At 42.5% G+C, this 16,667-nt stretch overlaps 1 long non-coding RNA gene across 4 annotated transcripts in view; it reads left to right on the top strand.

Moving 5' to 3' along the window:
* LOC123571918 (uncharacterized) overlaps positions 1–16,667 on the top strand; it is a 798,252-nt gene that overhangs the window by 138,233 nt on the left and 643,352 nt on the right. For all 4 annotated transcript variants that reach the window (XR_010584878.1, XR_010584880.1, XR_006696245.2 and 1 more), the window contains exon 2: positions 4,760–4,886. This is a non-coding gene — a long non-coding RNA (uncharacterized lncRNA). The remainder of the gene's footprint in view (positions 1–4,759; positions 4,887–16,667) is intronic.

The following is a 16,667-nucleotide window of genomic DNA, read 5'->3' as shown; positions in this document are numbered from 1 at the left end:
CAATTGGGTTGGTATCCACCTACGCTTTTGTTGAGATAACTCAGACCTGTTGACCTTGCTCTTTGCTAAGTCACTAAAAATGGGAGAGAAGACAAACCTTCAGAACTGTCTGGATTTGTCATTCAATAGGAGAGTTTTAATCGATGTAATCTCTCTGAGTCTCTGTTTTACCACCGATAAGATGGGGATAATACTATCCCCATTTGATGTATGGGGATAATACTATAATATAATACTATCCCCATACATCAAATAGTGTCTTGAAGAACTATTTGAAGATTAGAAGTAATCATGTAAAATATCAAGCACATTGACTATGATCAAGCAAGAGCCCAACAAATATCAGTTTTCTTTATTTCAAGGAGAGAAAATTAAAATACTTGTTATCAATGTGAAAATTTTACACATATGGGAAATTTGGCTGGTTAGCCGATGCCAGCTCTATGCATGGCAGAGGCGTTTGCTCTCACTTGACATCACACTTCCCTATCTAAAACCTGGAAGGAGGCTTTTATGATAATGGCCTCTGGGGATTATAATTAGCATGTGGCAAGGGCACATTTTCCTTATTTGCTGTGCAGCATTAATGTATTTGAGACTTTCGAGGATAGTTGCTGGATGTTGGGGGAAGTAGCAATTGGATTGTAGCTGTATATTGCAGCACCCAAACAGTGGACTTTTGGATGGCCTAATTCATGGAGGTGTACATTATGAAATGCCAGATTTTCATAATGGAAGTATAAGAGTATTAGAAAAAAATCAAAAGCTTTCCATGTATAATTCTCTTAATAAAATCTCTGATTGTTTATTAAGGGATGTGGGTTGCTATGGTGACATAAAGGAGCAGAATTTGAAGAGGATTGAAATAGACATTCTAATAGGGACAGGCATAGCTTATATACACTTAGAGAAAACATTGATTTTTAGAAACAGGCTTGAGATATTGTGTAGAGTGTTCTGTGGTATCAAGAAAACTTCCTGAGTTTCTGTGTCAGACCATCCTATTTTTTATAAGTTGCCCATTTAATCCCTTATTGCGTTTTATTTCTCGGCTATAGTTGAGTTTGTTTATGTGTTCATTCATTCATTCATTCATCAACAAATAGATTTTAATAGCATATATCTGCCCATTCTGAGGGATATTCAAATATGTAAACATTTGGTCTCTTAGAGTGATTTCAGGAGAGCACAGCACGTCCCTGTCACTGGCTGACTTTCCTCACTGAATTAGTCTGCATTCAATCACTGTATTCAGTGACTTCAATACTGGGGAAATTTAATATAAAGAATTATTAAGCTATGATAAGATAGTGTATGCAAAGATGGAAAAAGAACACCAAAAGGTACCCAGGGAAACACAAGTGTGAAGAGTAGTATTCAGACTTCATTGAAGAAGATCTTCAATTGCAGGGTCCTGGATAATGAAGTTTGCTTGGTTGCAGTGGCCAGAGCTAGTCTACATAACTGGGTAAACAGCAATAACCTTATGGGGCACAGGTAAGCTGAAGTTGGGAGATGTGCAGCGGGACTTTGTGGGGATGCCACTACAGGAACAAGGCCCAGATGTGCAGTGACTGGCTGGAGGGCTGCAGCAAAGTAATTACTGGGCCTGGGCCAAGGCTGCAAGATTTCTGGAGAAGCCTGCTTTAGGTGCACAGCTGGGGCAGAGCACCCCTGGACAATGTCCCCATCCACATGCTCTGCTGACAGAACATGCAGCCGAAGCTAGAAAAAGCAAAACAGCAAGCGAATCAAAGAGAAGCCCCTTCCTTCTGTAGTGTCCTGCCATCGCCCTCTACTGACAAATCTTAACATTGTGCTTACTGCCTGTAATCCCAGCACTTTGGGAGGCCGAGACGGGCGGATCACGAGGTCAGGAGATCGAGACCATCCTGGCTAACACGGTGAAACCCCGTCTCTACTACAAAACACAAAAAACTAGCCGGGCGAGGTGGCGGGCGCCTGTAGTCCCAGCTACTCAGGAGGCTGAGGCAGGAGAATGGCGTAAACCCGGGAGGCAGAGCTTGCAGTGAGCTGAGATCTGGCCACTGCACTCCAGCCTGGGCGACAGAGCGAGACTCCGTCCCAAAAAAAAAAAAAAAAAAAAAAAAAAAAAAACATTGTGCTTACTGTAAAGGAGAAATGCTGAGAGTCCAGTTGATTATGGCAGAGCAGGCACTAAGGGTGAGTTTGGAGCTTCAAAGCAATACATCAATAAGTGGCCGACTGTCTTGGTTGTAGATTATCTTGTGAAATTATTGTAACATATTTGAATTCCATTCCCATCCCCAAAGAGGCTTCATTGACTGTGAAGCTAGGAGGTGGTTCAAGGGGGTTCTAAGAGCAAACTCTTTAGAGAGGATGACAGCCTGTGGCTCTGCCCAGGCGGAAGGCCTGGAATGCAAGTCTAGGCTGGTAGCAGTCATTTGAACTGAGTTTTTTCCTGCTGAAAGGTAGTTTATATTCATTTGGTTTACAGACTTGGAATCCCAAGGACACAGGTTTGAGTCTCAGCTTGTCCAGTCACTAGCTGTGAGTTCAGATACCAGTGTGTGCCTAAGGGTACTCCAGGATCCAGCTCCAAAGTTACAGACTTCCCAGTCATATCATAAGTTTAGCCAGCCATTCCCTAAATCAGAAGTCAACACATTTTTCCTGGAAAGGGCCAGATAGTAAATATTTTAGGCTTTGCAGTCTACATGGTCTCTGTCGTGACTACCCAACCCCCTTCTTTGTAGCACAAAAGCATCCATCGACAATGAGCAAATGAATGAGTTTGGCTTTGTGTGGGGAGGTCCAGTATTGGACCTAATGGCTGGGACCAATGTGTACCTAGGGACACCCTGGCTCTTGAGCTAGACTGGCTTCTCCCTTTTCAGAGGAAATTTTATCTCAGGTTTCATTGACCTGCCCTGTTGTGGGCCTTGGTTGGAATCCCTGAAGACATCCTAATAAACTGCCTTATCTTTAAATCTGGAGGAGCCAGGGTTGGGGATCTTGGCTGCTTCCTCCCTAGAATGTTCCAGGCTTTTTATTAGGTTGATGCAACGGTTATTGCGGTTTTGCCATTGAAAGTAATGGCAAACACCGCAATTATTTGCGCATTAATCTAATATTTAAACTTGGTCTTTAGGGTGCAGCTCTATAAACCCAGTAAAGTGGTAGCTTTTGCTAAGTTGTTAAAAAGCAAGGTGTTGTTAGCCCCGACAAAGGGGGCTGTGGAACAGAGAAGATCCACTTCCCTGTTTAAGCAGCAGCGTGACAATACAGCCTCAACCATACCCGGCCTATGGCTGCCATAGCTACTAAAGGTAAAAAGTTGTCACTATAGGCAAAGGATCATCTGTTGTGGTCACCTGTGCATTTTCTTGGCCCAGAGAAGACACCATACACTCTAGGAAATGAAAGGAAATTTACATTTTAAGGAATTTTACATTTTAAGGAAAGATACGAGCCAATAAAGTAACACATTAAACGAATCGCCTGATGGGCAGAGAGGGGGTGAAGCTTCCCAGGCAGACATGTGCCAACATGCCTCAATTCTGGGCTGGTTTGTGAGCTTTGTAGCTGGTCTCCCACCTCACCAGCTCATATGACAAGGTAGCTAAAGCATCCTTGCCTTTTCCTGTGCCTTTTTTTTTTTTTTGGTTCTATTTAAATTCTGGGGCAGAAGGGTTGATGCCAAGATATTTATGCCCTTTTGATAACTGCTGCTTAAGCTGCTTCTTGACAGACAAATTCTAATTAAACAAGTATAATAAGTTGCAGAAACACAACAGCTCTCAGAGCTTTTCCTGTGGCATGTCACATCTGAAAAAGCCACATCCTGTAACTTGCAGATACATTTTTAGGAACTGCCTCTGTAAAGTTGCTTTGGCTGTTTCTCCAGAGATGTTGGTTAGGTTAACACCTCCTCCTTTTTTTTTTTTTTTTTTTTTTTTTTGGTGAAGAACTATTTTTGGGTAGCAAATTAATTGTGGGGAAGCTCAGGTCAAAGAGATTTGTATTTCTATACGGTAAATTCTACGCTTATCTTAGGAATGTTACCACAGCCAATTAAGTGGCTGAGTTGGGATTTGAACTCTGGTCTTTCTGTCACCATACAATACAGGAAATGAAAGGAAAATGGAAAGCAACGAAAACAACAACAAAAATAAACCAAGTAGTCTGGTGCTCCATTTTGGATATAAGATGTAACTTGGATTTGAGGAATGGAGGGTAATTACAGTGGTGATATCCAGTAAACTATTGGAAATGTGGGCCTGGAACTTGGGTAGCAAGGGCGGAGCAGAGATTTCATTGTGAAAGTCTCCTATTTTGGGCTTCATTCATTCATACCTTTGTTTATATCAACAATACCCTTTGTTTAACCTAATTAAATGACATTTTTACAGGTTGTAGTGGAAGAAGCATTAAAGTGGAATCTCTCTCTCCCTCCCTCCCTCCTTCCCTCTCTCCTTCCCTCCCTCTCTCCTTCCCTCCCTCTCTCCTTCATTTCCTCTCTCCTTCCCTCCCTCTCTCCTTCCCTCCCTCTCTCCTTCCCTCCCTTCCTCCCTCTCTCCCTCTCTTCCCTTCTTCCCTTCCTCCCTTTCTTCCTTCTTTTCCTTCCCTTTTCCTTCCCCTTTCCTTCCCTTTTCCTTCCCCCTTCCTTCCTTCTTTCCTTCCTTCCTTCCTTCCTTCCTTCCTTCCTTCCTTCCTTCCTTCCTTCCTTCCTTCCTTCCTTCCTTCCCTCCTTCCTTCCTTCCATTTTCTTACCTAGGCTGGAGTGCAGTGGCATGAATGATCACAGCTGATTTCATCCTTGAACTCCTGGGCTCAAGCAATCCTCCTGCCTTAGACTCCCAAGTAGCTGGGACTACAGGAATACACCACCATGCCTGGCTAAGGTAAGCTTTCTATACTGAGTTTTGCCTTTACACTTGCTGTGTGCCTTTGGGCAAGTCATTTAACCTGTCTGACTCTGGAAAGACTAGGAATTTGGAGGGAGTGGTAGGCATTTAGGCTAACCTGTGCTTGTTCACATGGTGGGCATGGGTTTCCAAGACAGCATGTGGAAGCAGCTCAGATCTCCTGAGGCCTGGTCTCAATGTCTCTTCTGTCATATTCCATTGATCAAAGCAAGTCACAAGGACAACCCAATGGGAGGAGCTGCAAAATAACATTGTGAAGGAAGGAGAGAGGAGAATTGTTGAAAGCCATCTACACTGAGCTAATTTTCATCCTGGGATCTTCAAGGAAAACAAGTAGTTAATATACTGTAGTGATTTGGGCATGTCATGTTCCTGTGTGTGACGTTAGCTAGGAGGATGGGCAGGCCAAGAAAGTAGAGATAACCATGGACAAGGAATCAAAACTTACCAGCTGCTTGGCCTTGGACAAAACACTTAGACTGTTAGAAGCTCAATTTTTTTGTCCTAAGGTTCCAAAAACCTTTATTAAGCCTGTTGTATTCTAGGCACTAGAGCTGTAGATAGAAAAAATGAGTGATTCTTGTGTTTCTATGTGTGTCTATCAGTGATTTTGGGAGTGACAGATGTTAGTGCCAGCCAGTTTTGGCAATAAAGGGTTATTTTGTTTAAAAGACACTGGGCTGTTGCTTGCTGTTCAGGTCAGCTTTGAGCCTTGCTTACTGGACCACTGTTTTGTTGAGGGAGCTCTGGGTAATGGCTGAGGAAGATTTCTGTCTTATACTCTGAGGCAAGCATTTCCCCATGGGAAATCTTCTCTTGTTAGCTTAACTTTTGAATTGCTCGACCCCTTTGGGGGTTGGTAAAGGCTTCAAGTGCATCTATATTCTGCTCACTTGTCCTGGTTGATTTTCAACTTTGTTTTCCAGCTGTGAAAAACGTATGTATGTATGGCAGTAATTGGGAATTTAATAATTTTTGATGTTTCTTGTGGTGTTTGGGAAATCCACTGAGAAGAATATATATATTTTTCAGTGTTTCCCCTTTCTGTGCTAAAACTCTGCTAAAACTATTCATGAATTTTATTTTCTCCCCCTCCCCTCCCTCCTCTCCCCTCCCCTCCTTTCCTTTCCTTCCTAGCACAAGGCAGGCTAACTTTGAAGCTAGGTTTCCTTTTTGGAGGGTACGTGTATTCGTTCCTTATTTTCTCCTTTTGTTTTTATTGTATAGTGTTCTTTATTATCTTTTCCAAGTCATTTTAGAAATAAAAAAAGGCACACAGAACCACCACAACAACAAAACACCACAGTCAGAGATTCAAACAATCTGAATTTCCCCCCATGAGGATTGTTCTTGTGGCTGTAGCGAGATGCTTGTGTTTTTTACCTGATGTTATTTGATTATTGGGTCATCGAAACTTTACCGGCTCTATTGCACTGACTCCCCAAAGCTCAAGAGTAACAGAAGAATTGCAAGTAGTGCTTTTATCATGTCATATGAACTCCAACTTCATCCCTGAGGTAAGCAATGCTGTGGAGTAGAAAGTTTTTGGAAGGAGCATAAAGACATCAGGGTACCGGGCCCAACACCACAAAGAGCCAGGGGTCCTTGAGAAGCCTGTTCACCTCTCTGGGTGTTCTCTGTTCACCTTGTGATAAGACTTCTTACTTAATTACTGAAACGTGTTTTTATTTTAAGATCTCAAAGGAAGTCTCTCATTCTTGCTTCATGGATGTCAGTTAAGAACTATCAAAGGATTCTGTGGACTCTTATCATAAATACATAAGTATTTTAGGCTTTTCAAAAAACTGAAAATAATTCATGCTCTCTCCTACCAGCAATCACAATTCTTCCTTTGATTAACCTCTAGGCATTGGGATCCTGGACTGGGAACTGCTGAGGGCTTGCCCAGCTTTGACTTATCATGATTTTTAGTTATAAAGCGATATTCTGATGATTGTTGGAATTTGATCTTACAGACCTAGCGGAAAATCTAGAGTGCAGAGGGGTGAGAGAGTGGAGGTAAAGGTTGTCTATCAACCTTAGCAGTCTTTAAACGCTAGCCTTTACCTATTATGTGAGTCTGAATGTGTTTGTCAGGTGTAGTGGTAAATTAATTTCAATCCAGGTCCAAATTCTCTGACTTGTATGTTGGAGACCCAAGTGGCACCACCCAATCTAAGGATGCTGTCTGTGAATTCTGGGATGCAACAACTCATAACTCATCCCCACTTGTCAGTCTACTTTTTGACCCCATCCTAAACATGAGTGGTAAGTGGAACCTAAGAGGTATGGAATACAGAAATAAGGCAATGAATTACAGTTTCCTTTAGTTGTTTGGAGTTGAAGGAGCACCATTAACACGCTTTCTGGGTGAATTCCAAAAGATGAGTGTGGGCAGGACGTGCTTTCTATGATTGGACATCACACCCTTCTCACATTATTGCTGCTTAGGGTGTCTGGGCTTGCCCATGAGTTACTACTATGGAGGGAGGTCAGGATTTGTGCCAGAAAGTGCAGGAGGCATAAAGTCATATGCTCTTGCCCTTATTACTGCTACTACTTGGCCAACATTTGCTAAGTACTTTCTGGGTGCCAGGCAATGTGTATTTGCATTTATCAATTTCACTTAATATTGACAACAATCATTTGCTATAGGTAGTATTGATATTCTCATTTGGTCAATGAGGTAATAGGGTTCTTTTGCCTTCCTCTTTTGCCTGGCTGGTAAGTGGTAGAAATGTGATTTGAAGTGAGCCAGCTGGCCTCCAGAGTCGGTCTCTTAAATCTTGTGCTGCACTAACTCCACAATACACACGGCCATTGTGTTTGACCCCAAGATCATGAGGATTAAAACACTTCCAACTAGTTTGTATTTCTGCCCCTAGTCTAAGCCCCTTTCAGGTGGTTTTGGTCAGAGCTGCAGATATAGTAGGTCAAGAATGCTGCAGAAGCTTTGAGAGTAGAATCTTTGGGATTCCACCAAGGGTACTACTATATTGGAGTGTGTATACAGCAGCAGTTCCCTTGCTTTACCCACAAGACCTCCATGTTCTGCTCCTCCCTGGTCTCTAGCTTAATATCCTGACAATCTTCCTTTGTACTTTTTATTTTATCAGTGTCAGAAACTTGTAACTTCCGGAATATACCATGCCCTCTGCTGCCTGGGATGCCGGCCTTCTCCACCATCCTTCACATAGTGATCTTCTCTGACCTTCCAGGCTGGACCAGACACCCTTTTTGGGTACTCTGTTGACATTTTTCTAGATTTTTTCTGGTTCTCTGGGAGTCTTCACTCTCAGCCTAAAATGACACACATTGGGCATATACCATGGTGAATCAAAATGATTTTTTCATGTCTGTTTCCTATAGTTCTCTAGAACAAGGACTGGATACTATTCATCTAGTATCCCCAGATCCCCGTTTAGAGAAAATCTTTGATAGATGTTTCGCATTTTGCCAGTCTAAAACAAATCTGGATAATGTGCACTTTTCCTAGCAAATAGTTAGCTTTCATTGCTTTGTTATTAGACTGAACCATATGAAATTGCTGTTTTCGTAAGTCAAAATTGCTTGACTACCAGCATCTCTAATGTATGTATTTTTTGTTTCTCATGAGCTTTTCACTTTGTTCCTCCTCTTCTGCTTACACACACACCAAGAGTTTCCCTAACTATCTTACAAATGTCCTTCCCTTATCCTGGCTCTTCCTTCCCTTGAGTCCTAAACTTGTTGAATGAGCTGTCTACATTTCCTGCTTCCTTGTTCACACCACCATTCATGCTTCAATACTTTGCCATCTGACCAACCTTTTCCCTGCTCTCCTGAAGCTGCTTCTGCTGTTTTTAAGCAGTTCTATAATTGTATCACCTAAAAGCTGTTCTTGTTCTTTATCTCCACTGACCTTCCTACATCATGAAAATGCTGTGGTCACCCTTTTTTGAAACGGTCACCTTCCTTGACTAGTATGACAGAAAACTCTCCTGGCTCTGCCTCTCCTGGCCCCAGAGTTGGCTCTTCTCCCCATGCATGTCTCTAAATGTTCATTTTCCTCTAAGTCCTGCCCATGGATATCCTCTTCTCTTTTCTCTTCTCCCTTGGGAACCTATGCACCTCCACAGATTCATCTAACTATTCATGAACAGGTGATTTCTCACTTGTTGCCCAAGGTTTCAAGGCCAAACAAGGTTATCTGATTAATAACCTTGTTCTGACCAATAAATGAATCGCTGGTATGAGATTGCTCCACCCCCCGCCCCACCCCGGGAACATTCTTTCAGATAGTGGCTATTCCATCAGTGGTGGTCCTAGAGTGAGACCGTGATCTGGAGGAACCCCCAGGAGACCCATGATGGACATGAAGTGGGAGTGAGAAATAAAGCTTTGTTATTTTAAGTCACTAAACTTTTGAGTTTATCTGTTATTGCAGCAACACCTTATCTCAATCTGACATATAGTTCACACCATCTGGAAGCTGGGGAAAACCTGAGAGATTTTCTGGTTTAACGCCATCATTTTATAGATAGAGAAGTTGAGGCTCAGAGAAGCAAAATGATCTATGTTACACAGAAAGTCAATATTGGCACTGGATGGAGCCCAGATCTGCTGTCTGCCTGAATGTTTTTCCTGTTCAGCAGGATTCTGGGCCCTGCATGAGGCCAGCCTCAAGTGATGCTGCCCTGATTTTTCCTCTGCTTTGTGATAGCAGTTCTACTGCAGACTATGTGGATCAGCTGTCTCTGGGGTCTGGGTCATTGGCCTGCTCTAATTTTATACCTTGACAGGTCATTTGTGAGTGCCCTGGGGTCCATTTTTGGAGCCCTCCACAAAATGCCATGACGCAGGTGCCCATGTCAGCACTACAGCAGTTAGAAAAATGCTTCCTTTTATAGATGGTAGCCTCGAATTATATGCAATGGCATCTCTGTACAAGTGAAAGTTCAACAATTCTACTTTGGAATTATCTGATGGTGATGAAATTCTCAGATTCAAAGGTATGAAGATAATTAGGACTCTTGTTAATCATTCTGCATCTCTTTTCCCACCCCCACCCCCCAGCAATGAGATTCACACAGATTAATTACTGCCTGCTATAAATAAACGCAGAGAAAAGCAATCTGCATAGGAGAGGCAGAGAGTAACTGTCATTTAATATATCACAGCTTTCCGCACACCTGTTTCCCCCTTGCTGTTGCCATGGAAACCACACTTTATAGGAGAAGCTATGCATAATTAGCATGGATGGAGGTCTATATCAATCAGAATAATTTGGAAGAATACTAAAAGCCCAAAGGAGCAGGCAAAACTACTTGTCTCAGTAGGAAGGAATCAGACCTCCACTGTGTGGTAAATGAGGAGGCAGTTACAGTAGAAAATCAGCAAAATTAGCAATTCTGGGTCAGCTGAAAAACAGGCAGACAGCCTCACTCCACTAGAGAGAAAGAAAACTTTGTCATCGAGTTAGGTTCTGTTTCTTTTAAGTGCTATTTGGAGTCACACAAAGGAAATACAAAGCCAAACAAACACATAAGTATACTTTGAGGTGATGCGACTCCGATGACAGGACCTGTACTTCTGAAGGGCGGGCTCTGCACATGTGGGGAGCCCCTGCTGCAATATTAGGCAGTGAGGCTGGGGCTCCAAGACTCCAGCTATGGGAGGGGCTGCTGAGTGTGGGCTTCCTTTAGGGAACAGTGAGTGGCTTTCAGTCAAGGTATGGATTTTATGAGTCACTGGAATCATTAGGTTTTTGTTGGTGGTGGTGTTTGTTTTTTTTAAAATGACGGAAGGGAATTTGGAACCAATCTAGTTCAAATACCCTAGTTCTAAGAGGAGAAATGGGAATCACAGGAGATGCAACTTGCCCAAGATTTCAAGGCCAAATGGTGGCCTGTCTTGAACCAGGACTCGACTCTCTGGTTCTCATTTAGTACTGTTTGCCAAGGCCACGGATCTGACCACCACTGAGTTGGTCATCCTGGCCAGAAATTCTTAGATTTTTTATTACAGAGGGAAGGAAACTGAGTACCTGGCATAAGAAATCATTCAGATATTAGCTCTTCCAGTCTTAGACAATTTCCCCCTTTGTGTAGACATGCAAATTCATTCCTTTATTGAATCATTCATGCAGCAAACATTCATTAAGTAAAATGAAATATTATATTCTTTGAGGTAACACACAGAAAACTTTCTGTAAACTCTAAATTTTCAGAGCTCAGATTAGATTACTGTTTATATTAATTAATATACATCCATTCATTCATTCAACATTTATGTATTGACTGCCTACTATAAATAACTCTATTCTAGGTGCTATGATGCAGCTCTGAATAAGGCATGAAGATCTCTGGCTCATGGAACTTGCATTCTATTTTTTCCAAGGTCAACTACCTACATTCTAGATCTTAAATGGAAAAACAAATTAATAAGATACTTTTAGATGGTAGATAAGGTCAGTGAAGAAAATAAAGCAGGGTAATGGGCTAGGGTTAGGAGTGTGGATCTTATCCTAATTGTAATGAGCAGCTATCTGAGGGTTTTAAGCAGGAGAGTGATATGATTGAAATAGTTCCATGTCTTGTTCTCCAAGCAGGATTTAAGGTCACTGCTCTGGGAGATTGTAGCTACCTACAGTCTCAGGCCAGCAGGGACCCATGGGTCTGTGCCCAGAAGCTCACTGTTGCCTTTACAGCAGTCCTGGGGGATGATGGTAAAGGAAGCGTAGCTTGGGTATATGTCTTCCCTTTCCTCTTTCACCTTTTCTTGGTTGCTCATTCTATACTTTATCTCTTCATGAGCCTGCTAATAAGTAAAATAATAAGAGTGAGAATGATAACAGTGATGAGAAAGCATAATAAACTTTTATAAAATGTTCCCTTATCATATGCCTGCTAGTGTGAATACAGCTGTGTGGTGTTTAACTCATTAACTCTTCAAAATGTAGAAACTATCATTAAGTTGATTTTACAGGTGAGAAAGCTAAAGGGGAGATTAAGTATTTTTTCCAAGGTCAACTACCTAATTTAATGGTGGTGCTAGGGTTTGAAACAAAAGCTATCTGTCCTTAGAATCTATGTTGTTAACCTCTCTGCTAATTGGATCAGTCAGTAGGGTCAACATGTTAATAGAGAAGGCTTAAGTCCTTCAACCTCCACAGTAAGAGAAGTGGGTAGAAGGAAAGCATAAATATTTTGTGTCTACTATGTGCAGAAAAATATGTTAGGCACAATCGTCCTCTTTGGTCTTCACAACTGCCACTTCAAATTCTCTCAGGAATTAATAAATCTTGCAACAATGCTGAAAGATAGGTATCATGTACCCCATCTTCAAGATTAAAAAATAGAGGTTCAAAGATGTGAAATAACTTGACTGGGAGCTGCCAAAGTTTGACCTTTGACCTGCGGTACTCTAAGGAAAGCCATCACAGTGGAGGTTTAGGGCAGGCCTGCCTGGGATTTGGGTGTGCCTTCTTGGGTGTCAAGGATGTCCTCGAGGCAGCCAGGCAGAGGACCTGGAGTGACCGTAGCACCTGGTCGGTTGTCTTTGGCCATAGCAGCTTCTTATGGGGAGCTTTAGGGGACCTGGGGTTTAGAGCATAGTGGGATCTGCAGGCACATTTGCTAACCCCTGCAGGAAGCTCCGTGCTTATGCTGAGTGTGGCTGCAGGGCTCTATCTCATTCACCAGGTACACAAGAGAAGCTTCCTCCTATTTGGGGTGTCTAGCAAGCTCTGACTCAGGTTGCTTCTTTGAAGACTGTATTTTGTCCCTGCTGGCTCACCACAACCCTCAAGTTTTTGCCTCCACTTAGTCCCCTCAGTGATGGTGGGTTTCCCAGGCATCTTCTTGCCACCATTGGGTCACTCCCTTGCTCCAAGATTCCGTCTCTGCCAAGTGCACCAGCTTAGAATGACATCCTCTAAAACTAGTCCTGGCTAAGAAGCCGTGGTTAACATGCTCTTTAGCTGAAGGCTTTAAGTTGTACCCTTACCCATTTCAGAGCCTGCCTGAATTAAGCCCTATTTGCCAAGCCCCCTTTCCCCACCCCTGTGCTCCATCTGTCCAACTTCATTTCCATCTTGACTCCTGATTGTTCTCTTTGTTTGGCGATTGACTTAGTACTCTTGCCCCTGAGCTGGCACCTGTGTCCTAATTAATCCAGTCAGAGCCACTCCAGCTCTCAAGCTTGCAAGCTAGGGATGGTTGGAAGACAGAGTTATCTAAGAGACTAAAAAAGACCTGCTGTCAGCCCCAGTCAGTGCGGAGGACATGAAGATGCATCCTGGAGATCCTTGGTGTGATTGAAAATGTTAAAATGACCTCTTGGTCCAGCTCCACCTCCAGGGAGCACAGATGAATAGCCTGCGCCTGACAGCAGTGGCCCCATCACGCTGGGCTTGTGAAGAAACCATCCAGTGCTCTTTCCCCATGACACGTGGCCAAGCAGGGCTCTGTTCAGTTGCAGAGGCAGTGGAGTGCTGGGTGTCCCTTCATGGATAGCATCTGACACAACTTAGCTATCTGTATCAGTTAGCCTTTGCTGCATAACAAACCACTCCAAAATGTATTAGTTTAAAGTAACAGCCATTTATTTAGCTCAGTTTTGTGGGGATGGTTCTTCTGGCCTAGCCTGGGCTTAACTGGGTTTGCTCATGTGTCTGTGGTTAGCTGATGGGTCAGCTGGGGCCTGGCTGGTTCGGTATGGCCTCACTTGCATACTTGGCCATTGGCCAGCGATTGACTGGGGAAAGTAGGGGGTCGCTGGTGGTGTGTCTTTCATCCTCTAGTAGGCTAGCCTGGGCTTGTTCACATGGTGACAGGATCCAAGAGCAGTAAGAGAACACTCTCCAATGTGCACATGCTCTTCAAGGCTCTGCTGGAGTCACAATTGCCTCTGTTCCATCTGCTGAAAGAAGTCACATGGCTAAGCCCAGAATCAGTATGGCAGGGCACCAAGAAAGGAATCTTTGAAAAAACTGGACCTTTATTGCGATCAATCCACCACACCATATTTTCAATTCATGCTTGCAAAGAAGGATTGACCCAGGAGGCAGTGAATACTCCACTCTGGGTCAAGAAGTCTAGCAGAAGGAATCCAAACAAGTACCTAATTCTGGCTAATGTAGATTACTTTAAAGTCTTTCCCAAAACTTGTAAACTGATCCCTGATTTTGGGTACTTTGGGCATTGCTTTGGAGGTTGGCCTGCAAATACTATTGTTCTCTCTACTTCTTCTGGGTTGGTTTATTCCTTCTAGAAAGTATCCTCTTAATACTGCTTGTGTTTAGAAGCCAATCACTTCTCATCTTTTCCAGATTTAAAATTCATAGCCTAGGCAATGTAAGGAGACCTTATCTCTACAAAAAAAAAAAAAAAAAAAATTAAAAAAATTAGCTGGGTGGGGTGGCTTGTCCCTGTGGTCCCAGCAGCTACTCAGGAGGCTGAGGATGGAAGATCACTTGAGCCTGTGATCACAATGAGCTGTGATCAGGCCACTGCACTGGGCCACAGAGCAAGACCCCATCTCAAAAAATTATTCACTGTCTTTTTCTTTTACATTCAATGGAGTATTTATCAAAAATGATGATGATGTGATCCAGAATAAAGCAGGATAAAGTGTTTTCTCTAGAATGTGTGTATTGGTATTGTGCTGGGCTTGCTAATCTTACTGTTTAGGCATGCTTTCTTTGAAAGAATAATTATTCCAGCCTTGAAACTGGCATGGATATTTTCCTATGGATGCCAACTTCAATGGTATTTTTGTAGCAATAAAGCATATCTTGAACCCAAGCATTCCTCTTTATTCCAGGACCTTATCAATGGTTATTTTGGCCAAGATCTAGCACAAAAGATTGATTTTCTGTTGATTTTTTGGCTTTTATATTGATTATGTATTTGTGCTGTTGTACTGAATATGGTTACTTATATATATATGCACATGAATAAAATATGTTTAATAAGCATGCATAAAATGTATGAACTTGAAAACTGTTCCTTGGTGGAACATTATAGCCTTAGTTGAAATATCTAAGTGACTTCCAAAAGACATCATTAGCTACAGTCCAGTGTATTTTGTTCCTGCATAAGAGGTCAGGCTACACTCAACAATGATTCCCGGTTTTTTTGTTGTTATTCTAGAAGTCTCCTGAGAATTCTAATAACTTTTGTGTATAGAACAGAAAAAATTAAAAACCAAAACCAAAAACAGTTGTTGGGCTGGTGCCCAGAGGGGCAGACAAGCTTTTTGATTCTGTTACATCATTATGGTAGAGGACATTCAAAATGAGAAAATATGGTACTATGGTATATTGCAAAAATGCTCCTTATTATCCACCCTTCTCTGCATTAATATCTTTTTTTTTTTTTTTGAGATGGAGTTTCACTCTTGTTGCTCAGGCTGGAGTGCAATGGCTCAATCTCGGCTCACAGCAACCTCTGCCTCCCAGGTTCAGGCGATTCTCCTGCCTAAGCCTCCCGAGTACCTGGGATTACAGACATGCGCCACCACACCTGGCTAATTTTTGTATTTTTAGTAGAGACGGGGTTGTCCATGTTGGTCAGGCTGGTCTCAAACTCCTGACTTCAGGTGATCCGCCCACCTCAGTCTCCCAAAGTGCTGGGATTACAGGTGTGAGCCACCGTGCCTAGCCATTAATACCTTTTTTCAAAGTGACTTTGCATCTTCTCTTGTCAGGAGGTGAAGTCCATTTCCCCATCTATAAATTTGGACTGGCCCTGTGACTTGCTTTGCGAGTAGAATTTGATGGAAGTGATGATTGCAAGTTCTGAGCTGAGGCCTCAAGAGGTCTTCTGCAGTCATCTATCTGTCTTGGGTCTCCATCCTTTGTCATGTGATGAAACCCAGGCTAGCTTGCTGGAGGATGAAAGATAATGTGAACCAGAACCATATCAGTCTGAATGTCTCAGAGAAGGCCACCAAAAATCAACAAAGCTTTCATTTGCAGCTGACTGCAGACGTATGAGTGAGCTGAGATCAGCCAAGCTTGGCTCAGGTAGGCAGACCCACTCATCTAACCTGTAAACTCACGAACAATAATAAAACCTTTTTGTTTTAAACCACTAAATTTTGTGTGTGTGTGAGGGTTGTTACACAGTAATTACTAACTGATGCACATAGGATCAGCAAGTGAGCTTCTTGAGAGAAAGGTTTATTTTTGATCCCGTAATTGTTATGAGTTGTTAGCACACAATAGGTGTTTATTATTAAATGCCTATTAAATTTGCGAGTACAGGGTGATTTGTTTGGTTTCCTGGGTTGGGCATCTTTCTGGTGGCACAGCTAGATGCATGGCCATTTTCCTCATAAATCGTGAGATTTGGAATGGATTCTGTAGTAGAGATACCAGTTGTTCCACCTTCCTTAGTTCTGTAACCCTTAGTTTTTAGCTGGATATATGGCTTCCTGTGATAAAGACCGATCTTTCACAGCTATCTCTATGACTAAGCTCTGGCCAATGGGATGTATATGGAAGGGAGAGGGAATGCTCTTTTTTCTCCCCCTAATTCCTGCTAGCTGGAATGCAGATGTGCTGGCTGGGAATAGTGCAGTCATCTTAAACATAGGATAGAAACCATGTGCTGCGGGTGCCATCAGTAGCAAGTTTAAAGATCTTGCACCCCTGATGCCTTTGTAAAACTTTCTGTGGTTAGTGTTCTTAATTATAATATTTACCCCTTCTTTCCTATAGGAGAATCATTCATTCTTATCATTGCAGTAATTGCACTGTAATTAGCGGTGCCT

The sequence above is a fragment of the Macaca fascicularis genome, chromosome 2, assembly GCF_037993035.2.
Source record: "Macaca fascicularis isolate 582-1 chromosome 2, T2T-MFA8v1.1".
NCBI classification, from domain to species: Eukaryota; Metazoa; Chordata; class Mammalia; order Primates; family Cercopithecidae; genus Macaca; species Macaca fascicularis.
Note: the sequence above shows the minus strand (reverse complement) of the source record. Positions and strands in the feature narration are given on the sequence as shown.